This window comes from Lactuca serriola, chromosome 7 (genome assembly GCF_051521515.1).
Source record: "Lactuca serriola cultivar US96UC23 chromosome 7, Lser_US96UC23_V15, whole genome shotgun sequence".
Taxonomy (NCBI): domain Eukaryota; kingdom Viridiplantae; phylum Streptophyta; class Magnoliopsida; order Asterales; family Asteraceae; genus Lactuca; species Lactuca serriola.
In genome coordinates, this window is record NC_136414.1 from 87,717,570 (window position 1) to 87,741,367 (window position 23,798).

The 23,798-nt window shown below is 34.8% G+C and overlaps 1 pseudogene; it reads right to left on the bottom strand.

Moving 5' to 3' along the window:
- Nucleotides 1–6,808: 6,808 nt before the first annotated feature.
- Nucleotides 6,809–7,327, bottom strand: LOC145064194 (cell wall / vacuolar inhibitor of fructosidase 1 pseudogene; annotated as a pseudogene).
- Nucleotides 7,328–23,798: the final 16,471 nt, after the last annotated feature.

Genomic DNA, 23,798 nt, shown 5'->3' on the forward strand with positions numbered 1-23,798 from the left:
GAGGCAGAGCAGATGATCGAACAACTACAAGAAGAAAATGCGAAGAATGCACGCCAGAGGAAGAGAAGATACATACAAGGATTTCGTGAGGCGGCTAATGATCGACTCATGCAAAATTACTTTGTGGACAACGCCAACTTTATAGGATATTATTTTTGTCATCGGTTCCGTATGCAAAAATCTTTGTTTTTGCGTATAGTCAACTATGTCACGACAGCATGTCCATTTTTTCAACAATGTCAAGATGCTAGAGGTATAATTGGTTTACTCATATACAAAAACACACCGCTGCACTTCGTCAAGTAGCGTATGCCACTTGCCCCGACGCACTTGAGGAGAACCTTAGGATGTGCAGACGTGTTGCACGAACTAGCATTCATAAATTTTGTAAGTATGTCATGAGATTATATGGTCCATGATATCTACGCAAACATACTTGTAGTGACAGCCAACAATTGTATGCTCATCACTCAAACGTGCACGACTTTCCTGGAATGTTAGGAAACGTGGATTGTCTCCACTAGGCATGGGGTTGTTGTCTGAATTCCTATAAAGGGCAATATACCCGAGGCGGTCATGGTTATCCAACAGTTATACTTGAAGCGGTGGCGTCACAGGATATGTGGATATGACATGCATTCTTTGGCTCATCTGACTCCCTTAATGACATCAATGTTCTTAACAGGTCTCTGTTACTTGACGACATGTACAACGGGACCGCACCAAACTCCTCTTTTCAAGTAGCTGGAACATCGTATAGGAACAGGATATTATCTGGTGGATGGGATCTATCAGGAGCGTGCTTGTTTTGTGAAGTCATTGTCTTGTCCAAATGATCGGAAGAGGTTGAAGTTTAAGAGAGCTCAAGAGCGGGCGAGAAAGGATGTTGAACGAGCATTTGGAGCTTTGAAAAAACGTTAGCATATTCTTAAATATCCCACGTTGTATATGGAGGAGAAGAAAATGAGTGAGGTGATGTATACTTGTTTCATATTGCATAATATGATTATCGAAGACGAAGGAAATGCAATATGTGAGTATAACAAAAATGAGATCCTTCAACCGACACTAGTTTTTGAGGTTGGAAGTGTAGAGTTCATGTCGAGGAGGGCACTAGTTAATGATGTTGAGACGCATCACGTTCTTCGTAAGGATTTGAGGAAACATATTTGGAATGTCAACCACATCGATCTTAACATGGAACCGGTCGACGATTTGGAAGGTCATTATTCCGATGAAGATGTTCTTTAGGTCTATCTAGGTTTGGTAATTTTAGTTTGTATGTTTTTAATTTCAAATTCTATTTTTTTGGTGTATTTGTTGTTATTTTGAATTTCTATGTTTTAATTTTAAGTTTAATGGATTTTTAGTTTTTAAATGTTGTTATGTTTGAAAGATTTATTTTCTATATTTAAAAAACAATATAGGTACATTGGTAAGTATGGCAACCCGCGCCTACCAAATGACAACTTTTTGTAAGAATGTGGCAAGTGTGATGTGGTGCCTACATGGACCGTGGTAACTGTGACGCCACACTCACGAGCCTTATTCAAAGACCAAACATGTGATCATATAAAAGTATCGTGGCCAAAGCCTAAAAATTGTTTTTTATTATATATAATAATTAAAAGACAAAACTACAAGAATAATCCTATGGTTTAGCAAATGTCATAAACTTAGTCTCTGCTCTTCAAACTTAGGACCTCCTCCCCCTCTCCCTCATCAGCCTAAGCCTTTCCCAACTAGGCTACAATTTTATTTTTCCAAAAACTAATTAATATCATCTAAAATCGTAAAAACATTAACAACAAAAAAATTTAAAAACATATTTTCACAAAAAATCTTTTATTAATAAAACAAAATATTTTTTAGCGTATTATAAAAGAAATACTTTTTACAAACCATTTATACATTTTTTACGTAATTATTTTATGTAATATATATATATTTTTACTTTTTTACAAATAAATTATATATTTTTTATGTATTCGTTTTGTGTAAAATATAATTTTTTATGTTTTTAAAAATACGTTTTCGTATACTATGTTATTAAATTGCAATGAAAAATAAGTTTCTTTTGTGTATTCATGTTATGTAAAACTCGAAAAAAAAAAACCACGGGCCTTCCCTTGTTCGGTTCTTGTTTGATTTTATGTTTTCCCTACTTTGTTATAATGGATTTCACAAAAATTAGCTGTGTTATATTGTCAACAACTGATAGCATTTTTTGCTTATTATTTTCTCGTAGTGACTTAGTCCGTTCTTACTAAAATTTATAAAATAAAGCAAAGCATAAGGGCTTTGAAATTCATTGGTTAAAAGGCTACTACATTTATGACAATTCCATGTTTACAAAACATTTCTACGTGGAGATTTCTACGTGGAGATGTATAGATTGATGACTCCATGGATTTTGGTTAAAAAACTAGTACAATAATAACATTAGCATGTTTACAAAAGTCTTCTATGTGGAGATGGATACTGCTAATTTTATGGATCCTTATTGATAATTTCCAGCATTTATTCATAGGTTGTGATTAGTTTTTCAGCTAGTGTAACGAATAGATGAATGCATTTGAGATTGGGAAGTTATTTATTGATGGATTCTGATAAAAGCAGAGCAGGTGTGAAAGTTATTGGAACGTGAATGGTAATTCACACACAATGTTCTTTGTAGTTGCATCCTTCATCTGTAGTTGTTAAAGCAGGGTTTGTTGTTGGGTCATAAGATTTTCGATTTAAGTTGTCATAATTTTTTTGAGGTGGATTTCAACATCTTTGGTAGTCATTGGAGCTGAGGTTTATAGTGTGAGTTTGTTTCGATTTTGTGATTGTAGCTATTTGAATGGGATGGTTAAATAAAGTGATTGGAAGGAAGTCGAAGAGGTGACGTTAGTTGGGTTGTAATTATTAAATACCCTTCACTTATAAAAAAAACAACGATTATTAAGAAATTATTGTTTATTTGATAATTGCTACAAATTAAATGACAGTTGGAATATGAGTGAATCACCCTATGTCAAATCAGAGTATGTCAAACAATCATCCAAATACATCAGAGTCAAATAAGGCGTAAATCCTGGTGTGTGCGATGCGATCATCTCGAGCTCTTCCCCTTTGATCCGGAAGTAACTAAAACAAAAACTAAAAACCGTAAGCACGAAGCTCAATGAGCTCCCCAAATACCATATACCATACATATATGTTAGCTCAAGGCTATGTCAGGTCTATTTCACTCCTGGGTCTATTTCACCCCCGGTCTATTTCACCCTCGAGTCTATTTCAACTCATGTATCAACCAAAGCTGTACCCAGTCTATTCAACTCATATGTCAGCACAAGGTTGTATCAGGTCTATTTCACCCCACATACATATGTCAAACAGGCACACAAGTAATATAACCCGTACAACAGGAGTCACAAAGACTACAAGCACGTAACATATCCTAGTGTCCTATAGTATAGTGAACAAACTCACCTCAGTTTGCTGTCGGTCAAAAAAATGATCGGGTTGTTGAACCTGAAAATCCGAACTAATAATTGGGACATAAACCATAACTAGGAATCTAGTTCATTTGTACACCACCCAGGGTAAAAGACCTTTTTACCATTTCCTCACTTGGACCAATAACCGAGGCCCAACCTAATGGCACCAAAATCCCAATTTGGACCAAATTCCAAAATGATGCTCAAAGCCCATTATGGGCCCAAATCTAAGTAGGCCTAAACCTAACAATGCCCCAAATTCAGTAGGACTAGTGGCTCAAGCAGGCCAAAACCCTAATAGTCCAAAATTGTTCAAACTGCAAAGCCCAGGACCAGGCCTGGTATGATGCGCGTACCAAACGTACGCCCGACGTACTAGGTTGTGTGCCAGATCGAAGACTCGGACGTGTACACTTGCATACGCTCATCATACGCGCCCGTTAAGCACTTTTTCCTTAAGTGCTTAATTCATGCATTCCAAATGTCCAAATTACAGATCTAAGCCTTATGGAACATCTTAATCCATAGAGTCCTTAATTTGGATCCTTTACATGGCTCAAATGATCCCAAACCCTAGATTAAGCATTCTACTTTCATCATATGGACACAAACACATGCATGGTTAATCAACGACCATCAAGATGCTAGTGTTATGGGTTGGCCCAAGAAGTGACCATCTCCTCATGCACAAAGACTGGACAACCCAAGTTTATGTCACATCAATGGCTCTTATGACTACTTGCACTTAACATAAAGAACCCGATATTACCAAAACAGGTAAGGAACTTTGGTTTTTGTCCATATTCAGGTAACAATGTTTTTTTCGTATACATTTGACCAGTAAACTCTTTTTACATGTTCATAATAGGGTAATGTTACTGCTAACGTTTGACATGCTCATTTGTCCGTATTACCTTATTTTGAACAGGTCAAATAAGTTCAATGGTCAAATGTGTACAAATAAAACATGGTTACCTTAATGTGAGCAAAGACCAAAGTTCGTTACCTTTCTAGTCCATTAACGCTAAAAAGAAATTTTCATGAGATACTGAAAAATGTAAAACGACAGGAGGAGAGTAGACACCCACACCCACGCCCTAACGATGATAGTTGTCTAATTCCTTTGAGTTCATAGTTGTCACACCCCAGCCCAGAACGCCAGAAACGTCCGGAGGTTGGTGATGTCATTGTGCAATATCATAACAATTGAATATAAATGAAACATAGCAAATCCAAACAGCATATATTAAGTTAACAAACTTACATTGTTTTACACCATGTTTATGTTCTCAAATTACACAAAAGAGACAGTAGTGAGTAAGTTTCAAACTACAACAAAATAATCCTGGATCCGCGTCCCATTAACCTGCTTACAGATTTACTGAGAATACAAGTCGTTTGAAAATCGTTAGCATAAAATATGTTGTTGAGTTCATTAGCATTTTGTATAAAAATCTGTGATAATTAGAAAACCAGAAAATATTATATTTTCTTGTCAAGATAGTTGTAAGTCTTGTTCTCAATCAAATATAGTTGCATGTGTGTTTTAGTTTATTGTTTTCGAAATCATATAAAATCGTTTTCTCGAGAAAATCCTATATTTTCTGACGTACAAAATGGTAGTCTTAAAACCCTAAGACTTGTGTGGTAAAAGCATCGTTTAGAGTATCCAAACCATAGTTGTTTATAATCGAAAGGTGTGACATGTATAAATTTGTAAATAATACTATTATATTCTAAGTGAGTCGTTATAACCATACTAATATGACAGAGTGTCTGTCTAGACGTTCTTCAGGCGCCGGTTTCATTTAAGACATTTGTCACCCCAGACTGGCCGGTCCAGCTGTAGCGAACAGCGAAGGTGCGGGGTGTCAACCCCATATAGATCTATACACAAATTCTCGCTCTCCCTCCAGGAGCCTCCGGTTATAACTCCCACAAGACTTTAAACGTACACTAATATATATATATATATATATATATATATATATATATATATATATAGCGAAGATGCGCCTGACTAGAATACTAACAGATATTGGTGCAAATCCTTGAAACCCGTTATGTATTAAATGAATAACAATAGGTGTACCTACTCGTTAACTAGATATACTGTTTTCGTTTGTTGAAAATAATCCACTTTCAATCATCTTTGTCAAAAATGACCAGTAATATCGATGTTGGAAAAAAGGGCCCTTCTTTCTATAAATTATAAAATAGCCCGATATTTGCCAAAAGTTGTCATAAGTAGTTCAAAACTATGTGAATTATTGAAATTGGCCCATTTCTTTAAAAATGCTCATTTTAGAATTATATTTAAGAAAATGTTCAAAAGGCCCTTGTTTATCCAAAAATTTCAATTTTTGTCCTCTAGAAATTGAGCTGTTCAATTTTGTCCCATGTTCCGAAATGATCCTTATATAAATATTTATGGCCGAAAATGCCCCTCAAAATATTATGATTTCCACATTTTAACCACTTCCAAATTATTTTGTCCAACAACTTGTTTGAGATAATTTTGAAGCAATCCTTATGGTTTTTGTGATAACAATTTGTGATTTATATTTTTGTAACATATTAGTTCTTGGTTTCATACACAATTTGTAAAATATGGTTCATACACTTGAGACTTGCTCAAGATTTCGAGTTCATGAACAATTTCATTTGGAGTATTCATAAGTTTAGCACATATAACTTAGCATACACGCATAACAAGCAAATATATCAAAATTTAAACAAGAATGTGACTTGTATTCTCCCAGAAAAACAATGAAAAAAGGGGTGTGAAGCTCACCTTGGGTAGAAGATAGTGTAGTGGGAGAGATGAGGTGAGAAATTGGAGCCTAGAACACTTGAAGAGTTTGACAACCCTTGGAAACTTAGTAACGAGGGACGATCAATGTAATTTTCTTAAACTTACAATTATTAAGAATTTTATTATTGTATAACAAAATTAGAGTTATTTAATGGTTTTGTTTTTAGATATTAATAGTTTAAGTAACATAAAATTTTTGAGATCTTACATCCAATTTTCCAAAAACCGTAAACAACAAACTCATACGAAAACGTTATTTTATGACACCTTCCCATCATAAAATGTAAAACCATCAAAAGAGAATTTTCTTTGTTATTAAGGCAACAATTTAAGAGCATTCTAATAATGTTCCTAGCTAAATTAGCAATATCATCCATAGAATTAAGCAAATAATGTTATGAAGTTTGTGTTTTTGATAAAAAGAAAACAACTTTCAAAAAGCTACGATAAATTAAAAGTTTGTAATAAACTCGTTAATATATAAATTTCTTTTTTATTATAACAAAACTTATAAAAGCATTCTAATAATGGCCCTAGCTACATTAGCCACATCTTCCATATCTTTATTCATATTCGTCAACGGTGATGTTTGACCATGCACCTTAAAACTCCTCTCACATGTCTGCGACTCGATAGTGGTATCAGCCATTCCATCTTCACTGAATTTAGGGTTACCAAGATTCAATGCATTAATGGTTAAAGGAACATTCACATGCATTATAGTGTTATACACATCTCCACACTGCATCAGTGTCGCTGTCAACTCGGGCAGAGACTTTTTGAGAGCATCGATTTGTTGTAGGGTTTTCACACCTCCGTTTTTTACTGCATCAACTACGATGAGTGCTAAGCCTGTTAAATTTGCATCTTGGCTCTTGGGGTTTGCCAATAAAATCGAAAGGCATAAGTTGTATGAAGGTGTGCCCTTGCATGTGTTCTCTATGAATTGTCTGTCTCCCATGGCTAAAAATAGGGTTTCTTGAAAAAGAATAGCGAGAAAGAGAATGGTGACATGAGACAAGTTCATCGTGATGAATTGAAGGAAGAAAACGAGTGACGGTTTAATGGTTTGTTTTCTATGATTATGATTACCAATTTATAGGACGATTTACTTCATAATTTAAAAAATAATAAAATCATTTTTTGTTGATATTAAATGACCATTGACCAATACAAACATAAAATTTAATTACACCCATTAATGTTTTCTAACTATTAATAGAAAATATATATTTTATTAAAAAAACTTTCTATACAATATACTCACTACCATAATGAAGGGTTTTGAGCAATACATCAATCCTATGGTGTACATGCAAACCCTAATAGCTTTTGGATCTAGTTTGTCTAATGAACATGCAATTGAATATCCAAAGCTATAAACCCTAGATCTAGCATACAATTAATCATATTAACATAAAATAGAGTTTAGATCTGACCTTAGATTGTTATATAGCAATAACAATCAATCCTTAGCTTTGGAAAGCTTAGTGCCTCAAGCGTTGCACCTCTAATGGAGTCACAAACACCACTAAGCAACTTAGATGAAGAGGGAAGAGAGGGGAGGCACCAAAAACGGCTGGAAAACCTAAGGGAAGAGTTCTCCACGTTTTTGGGGCTTAAGGGTCCTTTATATACATGTAGGCTATTAGGGTATTTTGTGACAACCCGAAATTTATTCCGTCATTTTTAACCTCCTTCCGTTAATAAGCCTCGCTTTATTTATTTGTCCGTTAACCTTTTGGAAGAGGTTAATTAATTTGGGACTTTTATAATGACTTGGTAAGGGTTGAAATAAATTAGAAACATCACAATATTCCCTTGAAAATTTTTAGTTTCAACCAAGTTAAAATACGACTGTTTAATCGGGTACGACCAAAAAGCCTGTTTTAACGGCAGTATCGGGTAGATTTTCACTGAGCCTCAACTCAAGCCCGTATATAAGGGGGAGTGGACTTCATTTCCATGCTTTCCACTCTCTCTCTACACTCTCTCTCTCTCTCTACAACTTATTTTCGAGCCAAAATCGTCCGTTTCGAGCCCCAAACAAGTAAGCAATCTACCCTAACTTGTTGTATAGCTTAGCTAGCATGCACATTCGTGTTTAAAACATCAAATAGGGGTAGATTCATGTGTTTATGGCCCAAGAACACTCTTGGACTGTGAACACCATTAAATGGGGTTTTTAAGCCCCAAAACCCTTCTAAACTACCCCTAAGGCTTAGTTATGGCTAAATGACTTATGGAAACGGACTTAGAACACCTTGAAACGAGTTTTTGGAGAGTAAACATGAGTTTACTGCCCAAGAACATGCTTGGGCCGTAAACTCCCCTTCATGGGGAGTAAAATCAATTTCAAGTGTTAGAAATGCCCTCAAACACCTCCTATGGCCTTGGAAAAATGTCTAGAAGCAATCCCATTAGTGTAAATGCTTTAAACTTCAATAAATCCAAGGAAATAGGAGTTTACGGCCATAAACCCCCCTAGGAAAGGTCCATGGGCCGTAAACTCCTAAAAGGTGCCCAAATGATGCCCTAAACTCCCCATTTGACTTGGAAAAATGCATAGGATTTTATTCTCTATCATTTAAGTCCTTAAAACACCAAAAGAACATGCATATAGGATCTTACGGCCGTAAACTCCTTGTTTAGGGCCGTAAACTCCTCAAGTGGTCCTTTAAGAGATTTAAACCCCTTCATATGCATTATATTTGGACCTAGCCTAATTCTATGAGTGAGATAAGACCATTTAGCATCCTAGAACACCTCCACCATGAGTTTACGACCGTAAACTCATGGGGACATGGTCTTAGGGCCGCGAACTCTATAAAAAGTTTACTCTTGAAGAGTAAACTCCCTATCTAGGCCATACACATCCATAGATGTTACCCGGGACACTCCAAGCACTTAATCAAAGTGTTTTCCGCACTTTAGGATGCGTATACGTGTTTAATGAGTAATATATTTACTAATTGTATGTAAACATATGTCATCATATGTTAATAGGTCACTAAGTGTGTTCAAGTTTTTACTTGACACCGAGCACCCAACCGGCACCTTCGTTCGATCCACTTACCACAGGTGAGTTCATACCCCTGAATGAACCTTTTTAAATGTTTTTACATGCTTTTATGGGGGGGAATACAAGTTAAACATGCCAGTTATCATATCAATCGCATGTGATTGATAACCCGCATGCACAAGGATTTACTACACTGTCAACTGTTTTTACCAAGTATGATACCATAAATGGTCTTCCAAAACATCTTTACTTGTACAAAGCTTTTCTCAAATTGTTTCTCACACTGTATGTTTTACTTAAAATTCTCTTACGGTAGTATGTTAAACAAAGGATTTCTTTACCCAAAATGTTTTATCAAAGTTTCATTCAAAACTTATTTTACAAAAGAATACCAAGACGTGATTTTCTCAAGTATCAAGGTTTTCCCAAGTTTTCATCAAAGTTTTCTCCCATGTTTTTATACTCCTACTTGGTTAAGATACTACTGCTTCACTTTTACTTACTTTAAACTCTTACTAGGTAACGCTTTCACTTCGTGATACGCTTATACTTGTTAACGCTTCTACTTCACTTATACTTGTTAACGCTTCTACTTCACGTATACTTGTTAATGCTCCTACTTCACAATACGCTTATACTTCACGATACGCTTATACTTCACGATACGCTTATACTTCACGATAAGCTCCTACTTGTTAACACTTATACTTTGGGAAACACTTCTACTTCGTTAAACACTTAAACTTCGTTAAATGCTTCTACTTAGTTAAATGTATGCTTGTGCTTGTATATATATATATATATATATATATATATATATATATATATATATATAAGTAATGTTTAAAGGACTTAGGAAGGCTAGTTCGCCCTATTTCCTTTTCTTCGTTGAGATGTGGTCTGGTGGGATCGGATATCCGTCCGAAGGTCGTTTGATCATTAGTTATATATTATGCATACAAGCATAGACATATAGGTTTACATTAGTCAGTTCAGTTGTGAGTCTCTATCATCAGTCCAGTATTTTACATCAGATCTCACTATACGAGATACATCTTCAGTACACGGCCTTCTCCGTTGTCAAGTTGGTAACCAAAGTCTCTTGTAGGGAGAGCAGACATTGTGTGTATAGATCTATACGGGATTGACACCCCCACACCCTGACTGCTAGCAATAGTACACGGCCTACCAAGCCAAGGGGTGACAAATGTCACACTTACACTGACGCTTGAAGGGCGTCAGGTTCTCTAGTGTCTATCAGTATGGTTACGAGTATCTCGGGGTTACCTTATAATTTGTGGCCTTAAGGTAACGGGTTTTAACACTGTATTCACTGTATTCACTATTTTTAGACCTTGCTAGACGTATCAATCATTTGATACTGTCTGAGGTCTGTATTTACTGTTTTTAGACCTTGCTAGACGTATCATTCAATTGATACTGTCTGGGGTCTGTGTTCACTGTTTTTAGACCTGGCTAGACGTATCTTTCATTTGATACCGTCTGGGGTCTGTGTCTCCCTTTTGTTAGATTGAGCCAGGCATACCGTTCATTCGATACTCTCCTGGAGTCTATGATTTCTTTTTGCCTTAGTCAGCAGTCTTCACTGCTGAGGCATATGTTATTTTCCCTGATATTCTCCTACTTTCTTTAAAATCAAATGTCGTATTTTGGTAATGATAGTGTTAAGGGAAAATTACTTTTTACAACATAACTCTGTCGAGTCTTGGTAGAAGACTACTTTTAATTAAGAAAATATAGGATTGTCTGGAAAGGACTCTAATACACTGTTGATTCTAAACTACTACTTTTAATTAAGTTATTTGAATAAAATGACACTAAATACTTATGAACTCACCAGCATTTGTAAAAATGCTGATACTCGCTTTCAAATAACTTGTATTCTCCGGTCAGCAATAGACAGGTACATTCCAGGAGCTTTTGGATGAAGACAGTTTAGTACCAAGCTACACCTATATTATTACTTGTATTACCTGATGTTTTCTATGTAATGTAAACCATGTAAAACTATTACTATTAATGCAATCGTTGTTGTACTTTGATTACTATACTGCATATGTTGTGATACTTGACATGACGTCATCCACCCCAGAACGTTTCCGCCGTTCCGGTTTTGGGGTGTGACATTTTCAACCAGGAAACCCTAATCTGACTGCTTAAGCCCTAAGCAGTCCAATGGACCATTCCAGAAGTCCCTTGGACAATTTCTTTATGGTCCTCCATATAGAATTCGTCCATTGCCATCTAATGGATCCTAAGCCCAACTTTGCAACTATCTTATAATTACAATATCAGTCCCCTTAATTTAATTAATCTCTTTTAGTCACTAAATTAATTCTTAATTAATTCTTGACTAATATTAATTAAACAATATGATTTCTCCTTTAATATATTATTCTTATAATATATTAATAAATCATAATTAAACCTTTCTCTCCTTAATTCATCCTACATATTGCTATGGTGAAGGCAATCTAAAAGGACCATGCTCATAATCGGGTCAAGTAGATACCAAAATAGTTATGGACTTAGAAACTAATCCAATAGTCTCCCACTTGGATAAGTGTAATAACTATTTTCTGTATGACTTCATAACCTGATCTGCAATCGTAGCTTTCAAAAGCTGCTGTCAACTCTGATCTTATTAGATAGCATGTCCTTTAGATAAGGGATCATATATTCCTCCATTCTCAAGATATCGTATAGACATAAGACATGAATTTCAATCATTCTCTCTATACTATTTCCCGACTTCCGATTTATGACGACTGACAACAGACTACAATTGAACACATCAACTTAGTCTCAGCTTGGCCAAGCGCTTAGGTGTCATCACTAAATCATCGAGGGGCCCACAAATATCGCTTTTATCCTACTTTGGGTAGAAGGAATAGATAAACTTTGACTCAAATGATCGCTTGTAGTCACTCATCGAATCACACACAACAATAAGTTTTATAACACCAAGTTACTGGTGCGTTTACTTATTATCAATGCACAACCGACCAGCAAATAGCAACTCACACGTCTCGGTTTCAAGAATATACAATATTATCATCTCACTAATCACTCGTGATAAATCCATGAAGTGATCCAAGTGAGCGTGGGTTTAATCCAATACTCTAATCTTATCAAAGCACTCATGAACCCTGCAGCAAACTTGTGCTATTTCTAAAATCTTCAGACAATCTACAGACTCTTCATGACAGTTTTCCTTCATACTTACTTCCAACGTATGACCAACTGTGGAGGTTCAAACAACCCAGTTATTCTGGAAGCCAAAACATGCAAATGGAAACACAACAATAATACTTAATCCTATATCGTCCCAAACTTGTGAGAGTAAATAAAACACTTCTATTTAACCACCATATTGATTACTCGTTATTTATCATTTAATGTTTCGGATAATCAACTCATTACTTGAATTACAACAACAATTGTCTCATGCTCCAAGCATGCACACTTCGTATCCTATGGTCCTTACTTTTTGAAATAGATCAATTGAAAAACTTTTCCAACGATGCTCATTTCACAATTCCCAACCCTTATCAATAGTGTTAGAACACAAGGTTCTTTCCACTACTAGAATATGCTAGATTCTAACATTTTATGCAACGATCTTTTCGCAAAGTCATAGCACAAAAGTCACCAAGACCTGGCCAATGAAATTACAAAGTACTCTATCAGAAATTGTTACAAGACAATTCCATGGACGCGAAGTCTCACATTCAAAGTACATTCCTTTGAATAGCCTTCTTGCATAAAATTTTCTAATCTAGACATATACTCTCAATATCCAACTCCCAATATATAAACATTTCCACATTTTCCATATGACAACTCATTCTTGATAGAATCTTATCTAATCATAATAATGTCGATATGGTCCATCCAATACCATACTTCCAACTACTCACAAGCGACCAATCCTCAGCGAACTTTGGATCATCCTTTGATAGTTGTTTAATTATTTTAGTCAAAACCGATTCTAGTCCTTTTTCCCTCTTAATGTGTTAGACATTTGGAAAATTTTAGAATGGTCAAATATTATAGCATTTGCAATCGATCCTATACCCGAAGCGTATGGGACACAATGCATAATGTCTTACATAAAGATATGATACTTTATCAATCTTCTGCCATAATATTTTATGTGTCACGTTCTCACAATTCGAACTATGAAGAGGCATGCCGTAATCATAATCGAAATTTTGAGAACACACTATGTATCCTTTGACTATATTTATTAAAATTTCTCAATCTAAGCTTTAGATTTTGAAACGAAGTATAATATTCTCTCCCTTAATTATAGCTAAAACAACTTTTCAACCCATGCAACTTTGCAAATTGAGTCTTTGTTTTTTTTTATAATTAATATTGCTAACTGGCAATACTTGTCATAATAATCATATAAGCATAACACTTATGCTCCCACTATCATGATGATTATTATCATATAAGCATAACACTTATGCTCCCACTAGCTTTGACATGTATTCAGAAAATAGTTGAATTTCCAGAAAACAATGCCTATTGAATTTCTGAAGTTCATATTTCTATTACCAGATGTTTCGATAAGCCTTTATCTAAGCTTCTTAAACTCATATACCTTTTCCTTAGAAAGCTCACGTGTGTGTCTAAAGAAATTCAGAACTTATGTTACTAAGTCCCAAATGTTCAGACCAATTGCCAAATCTTCACAATTCGAACTATGGAAAGGGATGCTGTAACCATAATCGAATTTGAGAATACAATTTTCACAATTGCTATCTTCTTAAAATCTCTCTTAGTGAAAGCATTTCCTCACAGTCATTTTCATGAAGGAGGGAATCTTATGACACTTAGATTTTATGGTGTATGTGTTCCTATCCATGTGAATTTGCCAAAACCAAGTTTGCGACAAATCCAAACTCATATGGACTGAACTTTCTTGATTTCTAGCCTTATGGTAACATGAGTGCCCACCATGTCTTCCAAGTAGTTTAGCAACTTATCCTTACATATCAATGTACTTTCCATTAATCACGGTGCTTTGTCTTTATGCATTCAAATGTGAACTCATAGAACTTACATGTATAATTAACTCAATTGGACTGGCACAGAAAAAGAGTATGTCATCCACGATAGGCTTTAAACCTCAAGTCGTGTGCTAGTGATGATCAAATAGGTTTAACTCTTGATTTGTTCTTGAAACCTTTCAATACCATTAATACTCCCACTGACTCCTTGACATATAAGATTCTCTTGTCAAGAAACATTCCTTGAGAAAACAAATATTCAAGAGTTAGTGTAGCTTTTATCAAGACTATCACTTCACATAATTGGTTCTAGTTGCTCTTTGTCTTATCCAAGACATCACAACTTACCAATTTCAAATTTGCAAAAATAAGAAAACCTTTTGCAAATTCCACATTTGATGAGTGTTATAAACCTACTTAAGACTTGTCACTCCATTTATAATCTTGGAGTATGACTCTAAGATTCGATATTGGAACGAAGTATGATTGACTTCTTGATTTAACCAATTCCACAATTCCCGATTCCTCTTCATAGACATACAAATGTACTAAGACTCACTTAGAGAATCAATTGAGATATGGTTCTTAATCATTAAGACCTATCATAAAACACAATAAAAAGTATGATCCCATTTTCTTAGAATAGAGAAACTTTTATCTTTCTACCTACTTGATTCTTCTTTAATCGTTATGCTATTTATTGAAACCTTTTCAATTAACTCAGAATTAAACTTAATCTTATAAGTATAACCATATTTACTAAACTTTAGTAAATCATGACAAATATCTTCTTCACTCTTGTGGTAGACTTGATCAACGTACGACCTAGTGTACTCGATCTCCTAGTCCTTCAATTGACACTTTGTCAAAGAATCAGTCTAAATTTCCCAAATTTGAAAGTTTTTCATTCATCATACAATACACGTTGCATGATTCCAAGTTTCTATCCACTTGATACTTGGGCGTTGAGAAACGCTCCCTATTTGGTAAACACTTGACATTTCCACAAATGACCTAATTAAGAATCAAATCCATTATCGCTAATAATAGAAACTTTCAAACATCAATTTTTCATACATGCCATTGAAAGGATAAATAAATAAGATAAAATCAAAATTAATTTTATTGCGGAAAACATTTGTCCTTACAATGCAATTCAATTGAAAAACTATGTTATTACATATTTCTTAACAATTTATTCTAACTCCAAGTAGTAGCTCAAGAATCTAATCTTCAAGCAATGCGATCGAAATCCATTTCTTCACAATTAGATTCAGCCCACTTCTTCCCTTAAGCTTCCTCTCTTTTCTTCGATCCTACAAAACATCAAAATGTAATCTTATCACATCATGTATTAAGAATCTAGAATAAGAACTTAAAAGAGTTAGTTAATGGATTTTACCTGAAGCAGAGCCATACGTCTTGACTCTCTCATCTCTTAGATCTCTTAGGTAGTTTCGGCAGCTTCGTCTCCAATGCCCCTTCTCTTGGCAATAAAAACAAATGGACTCCTTTGGCACAGCACATCGGACAATCACAGACTTAGTTCTTTCTAGACTTCTAATGTTGCCAGTGTCCATTGAAGTTTGGGAGTTTGATTCACCAGACAAATTTGCTTGACCAGCACGCCAAATCATTGTTGATTTAGCAACTATAAGCAAATAGATGAGATCAATGAGGGTCACGTCGTGATCCATCATATAGTACTCTCTAACGAACTCACTATATGATTCAGGAAGTGACTGAAGAACCCAGTCAACAGCCAACTCACTTGAAATCTCGACACCCAACATGCTTAACCTATCAATGTGTGACTTCATCTCTTAGACGTGTGCACACACAGGTTTCCCATCTTCGTGTTTACTTGCTAAAAGGGCTTGAGTGAGCTTGAACTTTTCAAGCATTTGAACTTGTGGGTCAGGGAGAACAATTGGATGAGGTGGAGGGAGTGAAGCATGACTCTCATTTCCTTGATCGTATCTTGGAATGTCATTTTCATTTGGAAAGCTTGTTCCATGGGATTTGGGAAGACCATGATTGTCAAAACTAGACATCTACAAAACGGGATAAAATTCAAGTTAAGTTAATTAGAATTCTTGATGTAACACCCAAATGAAAAATCAAGCTAGGATCCAACACAATACTCTACAACCTAGAAGAGGGATGCCGTAATCTAGTCGCAGAATATTTGAAGGTAGGTAAATGACGATTTACCAATTTCCACCATGAAAAACGAAAAGGAAGTTTAAGTTTTAAATGAATTGAAACTCCTAGATATTTTGAGATTCATTGAACTTTTCAGTGGCATGTTTAATCTCGATTATTCCCTACTATTTGTGACTAGGATGCCGAAGATCACAAACAAGGTGTGAATAACCATACGAATCACGTGGTGCACCCAATGCTACTATCACATAATCAATGTGCCGGTTAGCCACACACGCTCCATTGATCTATGATAAGCATCGAGCCACCCTTCGCCACCAATGTCATCCCCAAATTAGTGTGTCGGTAAACCACACACGCTCCACTAACGTTTGACAAGGGTACGAAGTGTAAATCCATGGATTAGCATACAATTTCATATTTTACCTAAAGTAACTATGATTTGGGAATTTGTATAAGCATTTAGTTACTTTGTAATTCATTATACATATAACAGAAGGTTTCTGTCCTATCCTACCCGTTCGGCTGACGACCCTCCACTAGTCAAGAGTGCGGCAGGTAAGAGTGGATACCCATTCAATCGCCATTTTATAGGCAATTTCCTTAAACACCCCTTATAGACCAGCTTCGTGAATGAGGCCTACTAACGGTAAGACTGACTCTTTACTCATACATATATATATAATATTAAACTTTTAATGTTATATATAGTATAGGGTGTATTTTACACTTTTAAAATACTAGGTGGTTTAATTTAGTAAATTATACTTTTAATTTAATTAAATGTAAACCAAAACTTTATGGGTTTATTAAATCTCTTTTAATTATACACTTTAATTAATTAATAAAACCATAAGGGTGTAAATTGAACTTTTCAAATTACTAGGGTTTTAGAATTTAACATTTCAAAATTAAACTTTTAATCAACTTTTAAATTCCAAAACATGAGGGCAAGTTCTGAAACATTTCAAAACATTAGGATTTAGAATTTAAATATTTCAAAATTAAACTTTTAATCAAACATTTTAATTCCAAAACTTGAGGGCAAGTTTTGAAACTTTTCAAAACATTAGGGTTTAACTTATTTAAATTTCAAAAACAAAACTTTTAAGTTCAAATTTAAACTATAAAACCTAAAGGGTGCAACTTGAAACTTTTTCACAAGATAATTCAAATCTAAATTACAAATAATCAATATTTATCTAATAAAACAAAAGATTATCTAAATTTGAAAATTATCTTCAATTTTGGCAAGGATAAACTCCAAATATTGATAAAAATCGGATTTTATTAATATAAAACGTTTTAGGTAATTATCTATAGCCAAAACAGGAAGAAAATCGCGAAATATAGTTGTCAGACCCGCTGACTCGTCGAGTCAGCACTAGACTCGTCGAGTTCACCATGGACTCGGCGAGTCCAGCCTCCAGAAATACCAATTTTCGATTTTTAAGCAAGAATAATCAACCAAAGCATCAAATACATCAAACAAACTGCTCTAGTCTCTGATACCACTGATGGGTTTTGAGCAATACATCAATCCTATGGTGTACATGCAAACCCTAATAGCTTTTGGATCTAGTTTGTCTAATGAACATGCAATTGAATATCCAAAGCTATAAACCCTAGATCTAGCATACAATTAATCATATTAACATAAAATAGAGTTTAGATCTGACCTTAGATTATTATACAGCAATAACAATCAATCCTTAGCTTTAGAAAGCTTAGTGCCTCAAGCGTTGCACCTCTAGTGGAGTCACAAACACCACTAAGCAACTTGGATGAAGAGGGAAGAGAGGGGAGGCACCAAAAACGGCTGAAAACCCTAAGGGAAGTGTTCTCCACGTTTTTGGGGCTTAAGGGTCCTTTATATACATGTAGGCTATTAGGGTTTTCAACCAGGAAACCCTAATCTGACTGCTTAAGCCCTAAGCAGTCCAATGGACCATTCCAGAAGGCCCTTGGACGATTTTTTTATGGTCCTCCATACAGAATTCGTCCATTGCCATCTAATGGATCCTAAGCCCAACTTTGCAATTATCTTATAATTACAATATCAGCCCCCTTAATTTAATTAATCTCTTTTAGTCACTAATTAATTCTTGACTAATATTAATTAAACAATATGATTTCTCCTTTAATATATTAATCTTATAATATATTAATAAATCATCATTAAACCGTTCTCTTCTTAATTCATCCTACATATTGTTATGGTGAAGACAACCCAAAAGGACCATGCTCATAATCGGGTCAAGTACATACCAAAATAGTTATGGACCTAGACACTAATCCAACACATAAAACATAACTTTATACATAGGTTTAATTAGCGTCGATGAATAACTGTTGGTTATGGAATCTGGGCTTGTAGAAAATAGATGATACCAAAAATAAGAGATCGACCAGTTTTGAATTAGGGTATATTAGTTTTGGTTATTCAGGTCGCAATTTGATATAAGTTTGAGCATAAGGTGTGTATATTGGGTTTCGGGTATACCCCGAATATCCGATTTTTTTTAAAAAAAAATCATTTTTGTAATATCTATAAAGGATCATTCCTACTATTTTTTAACAACAAATTGCTCCCTCTTCATTTCGCGAGGGATGCACTTATAATGTCTGTCAAACTACTAAATTCCAATGTCCACTTTCTGGCCGTATCTGTAAAAATTTTATTAGACACAGACCATTTTTCTAATTTTTATAAATTAAATCTACAATTTTGTATTTTATTTTCTACAAAGACACCAAAATTGCTAACATACCAAAGATTTAAAAATGTGGCCCATTTTTGTAAAAAACGTTACATATGGACATTTTTGTAAATTACAAAGAACTTTTTGTAATTTATTTTCTGTAGGGGTCAAACCTGCCAACATGCGAAATATTTAAACATACGAAAAAAACTATACAATGACATTAGGCAACGTTTTGAATTTATTCTCGAAAGAGTGACCTACACTGACAACATGTGAAACATTTAAACACATGGACCATTTTTATTAAAAAAAACTACACGTGTACCATACCATCTTTGTAAATTACACGGATAACTTTTGTAATTTATTTTTTAGGCCGGTGGGTCTGGGATCGGTGAGGGCTCGGCAGCGTCGGCGCACACCGGGTTGACTCATCGGCTTGCCGAGCTCGTCTCGGCATCCAAGTTAATATATGTCAGGTATTGTTGACCAATGGGAAGGTGGGGTAGCTCGCAACGACTATTTCCATTTAATTTTTATTTCATTTAAAAAAAAAACTCCTATAAATACTACAACTTTAAACCATTTTAACTCATAACATCAACGTACAACTCAAATATGCTCTCTCAAAATGTCTTCTTTGTCATCTTCATCAGGCATGTTTGATGCCTTGCTTGAAACGACTATAGAGGATATTCAGGAGGACAGAACAGATGATCGAACGACTACAAGAACAAAATGCGAAGAATGCACGCCAGAGGAAGAGAAGACACATGCAAAGATTTCGTGAGGCGGCTAATGATCGACTCATGCAAGATTACTTTGTGGATAACACCAAGTTTATAGGAAATTATTTTTGTTGTCGATTCCATATGCAAAACTCTTTGTTTTTGCGTATAGTCAACTACGTCACGACAGCGTGTCCAGTTTTTCTAGGGATGTGCAACGGGCCTGACCCGGACCGGTCCAAAGACCGAAAATAATGAATTACCATACCCTAATATCGGACCGTTTTTGTGTGTATCGGGTCCGGGTTCGGACCGGTTCGGTTCTGGATACTAAACGGGGTTTTGGGTTTTGGACCGAATTAGACTTTGACAGTGTTGTTTACGGTTTCGGTCAGATTTTGTTTGGACTTACTTCAGTTTGATTGTGTTCCATGGAACCAATCCAATTTTCATTCACCATTGTAAAGGAGAGGAAAGTATGTTGTCTATTAGAGAGTAGAAGATTCGTTTTTTTCTTTGTAACAGTGGAATGCAATGGAGATTTGGAGCATAGAGGCTGAAACCAAAAAAATTGTCACTGTCATGGACTATAGAAGAGCCACACAAGGCTTTTTTTTAGTTTTTGCTCGTAGGGACGAGCCTCACGGTTCATAAAAAAACTAATAGTAATTTAATTACATTTTTTAGAAAAAAAAAAAGCTAATAAATTAGATTAAGATAGATACATTACGAATGATAATGGGCTTTTTTATCTTATTATATCCAATTTGGTGAGACATGTTATATTTAATTTTAATACTCAATCATATTAGATACATTTTTTTTGTAGCGTTAAATTATAATTCAATAAAAGCTTCGTAACATTAACTAATAAGTCAATATTATTATTTATATATTTTAAAATACCGATAAAAACAATTAAGGTGAAAATATTTTCCGGTCCAGGTTAAATCTCATATTCCGGGTACGGTCCGGTCCAAACCCGAAACCTGAATAGTGGTAAAACAAAAACCCAAAAACTGGCCCACTAATATGAATATACGCTCCGGTCCGGTTTGGGTCCGGTCCCGGTTTTTTTCCGATCCGGTCCGGTCCAACGGGTCATATGCTCATCCCTAATTTTTTAAGCAACGTCGAGATGCTAGAGGTATAATTGGTTTACTCCTATACAAAAACACACCGCTGCACTTCGTCAAGTAGCGTATGCCACTTGCCCTGATGCACTTGAGGAGAACCTTAGGATGTCCAGACGTGTTGCACGAACTAGCATTCATAAATTTTGTAAGTATGTCATGAGATTATATGGTCAATGATATCTACACAAACATACTTGTAGTGACAGACAACAATTGTATGCTCATCACTCAAACGTGCACGACATTCCTGGAATGTTAGGAAGCGTAGATTGTCTCCCCTAGGAATGGGGTTGTTGTCTGAATTCCTATAAAAGGCAATCCACCCGAGGCAGTCATGGTTATCCAAAAGTTATACTTGAAGTGGTGGCGTCACATGATATGTGGATATGACATGCATTCTTTGGCTCAACTGGCTCCCTTAATGACATCAATGTTCTTAACAGGTCTCTGTTACTTGACAACATGTACAACGGGACCACACCAAACTCCTCTTTTCAAGTAGCTGGAACATCGTATAGGAACATCATATTATCTGGTGGATGGGATCTATTAGGAGCGTGCTTGTTTTGTGAAGTCATTGTCTTGTCCAAATGATCGGAAAAGGTTGAAGTTTAAGAGAGCTCAAGAGCGGGCGAGAAAGGATGTTGAACAAGCATTTGGAGCTTTGAAAAAACGTTAGCATATTCTTAAATATCACACGCCGTATATGGAGGAGAAGAAAATGAGCAAGGTGATGTATACTCATATCATATTGCATAATACGATTATTGAAGACGAAGGAAATGCAATATGTGAGTATAACGAAAATGAGATCGTTCAACCGACACAACCTTTTGAGGTTGAAAGCACAGAGTACATGTCGAGGAGGGCACTAGTTAATGATGTTGAGACGCATCATGTTCTTCATAAGGACTTGACGAAACGTATTTGGAACGTCAACCACATCGATCTTAACATGGAACCGGTCGACGATTTGGAAGGTCAATTTTCCGATGAATATGTTCATTAGGTCTATCTAGGTTTGGTAATTTTAGTTTGTATGTTTTTAATGTCAAATTCTATTTTTTTGTGTATTTGTTGTTATTTTGAATGTCAATGTATTTATTTTAAGTTTAATGAATTTTTAGTTTTTAAATACTGTTATGTTTGAAAGATTTGTTTTCTATATTTAAAAAAAAGTAGGTACCATGGCAAGTATGGCAACCCGCGCCTACCAAATGACAACTTTTAGTAAGAATGTGGCAAGTGTGATGTGACGCCTACATGGACCGTGGCAACTGTGACACCACACCCACCAACTTTATACAAAAACCAAACATGTGATCATATAAAAGTATCGTGGCCAAAGCCTAAACATTGTTTTTTATTATATATAAGAATTAAAAGATAAAAGTACAAAAATAATCTTATGGTTTATGAAATGTCATAAACTTAGCCCCCTCTTCAAACATAGGACCTCCTCCCCCTCTCCCTCATCAGCCAAAACCTTTCCCAACTAGGCTACAATCAAACTTGTTTTATTTTTCCAAAAACTAATTAATATTATCTAAAATTGTAAAAACATTAACAACAAAAAAATTTAAAAACATATTTTCACAAAAAATCTTTTTTAATAAAACAAAATATATTTTAGCGTATTGTAAAATATAATTTATATATTTTTTACATATTTGTTTTGTGTAGAATATAATTTTCTATGTTTTTAAAAAATACGTTTTCGTATACTATGTTATTAAATTGCAATGAAAAATAAGTTTCTTTTGTGTATTTATGTTATGTAAAACTAGGAAAAAAAAACCACGGGCCTTACCCTTGTTCAGTTCTTGTTTGATTTTATGTTTTCCCTACTTCGTTATAATAGATTTCAAAAAAATTAGCTGTGTTATATTGTCAACAACTGAAATCATTTTTTTGTTTATTATTTTCTGGTTGTGACTTAGTTCGTTCTTACTAAAATCATTATCATACATACTTATAAAGCTAACATTTTTTCTTGAATCTCATGCATTTGAAACCCCCTTTTTTTTAACTTCCTTTCCCCACATTCATTTAAAACTCCCATGACTTTTCAATTTCTTTACAATAATATTATAAATAAGTTGAATAATGTTCTATAAACAAGAAATTGTGTTTTATTACAGTGTTTTCATCCCACATCGATGGTGAGAGTAAACAAGAGAATGTTGTCTCTTCTATAAATAAGAAATGTTGTGAAATGTTTCAAAGGGACCAAACCATGAGAACTTCCTCATGCCTACCTTTGTAGGATTTTGAAGGTATTATTTGGTGAGATTGTCTATGTTGGCAAGTGTCCAGTTAACTTTTAGAGTTCCAAAAATGGTTTTGAACCGAATTTTTTCAGGTTTAAACCGTGTTTCAGTTGGAAAAAAAATTACGTAGTTGGATATATTGAGTTGAACCTGAGCCGGATCAATTTGGACCGATAAAGGAATCATTTTCCTTTCACAATAAACATTCGAAAACCCCATGATTTTTCAAATTATTTCTAATAATATTATAAATAAGTTACATAATTTTTTATAAATACGAAAAAGCATCTACCAAAACCTAAAATTATAACTGTTTGAAAATTACTTTGATTTAAAAGCACGAAATATATACAAATCGGGTTTCACTAGAAAAAAAAATATGTAGTTTGGTATATTTAGTTGAATTGGTCCGAGTTTGATCTATTTGGA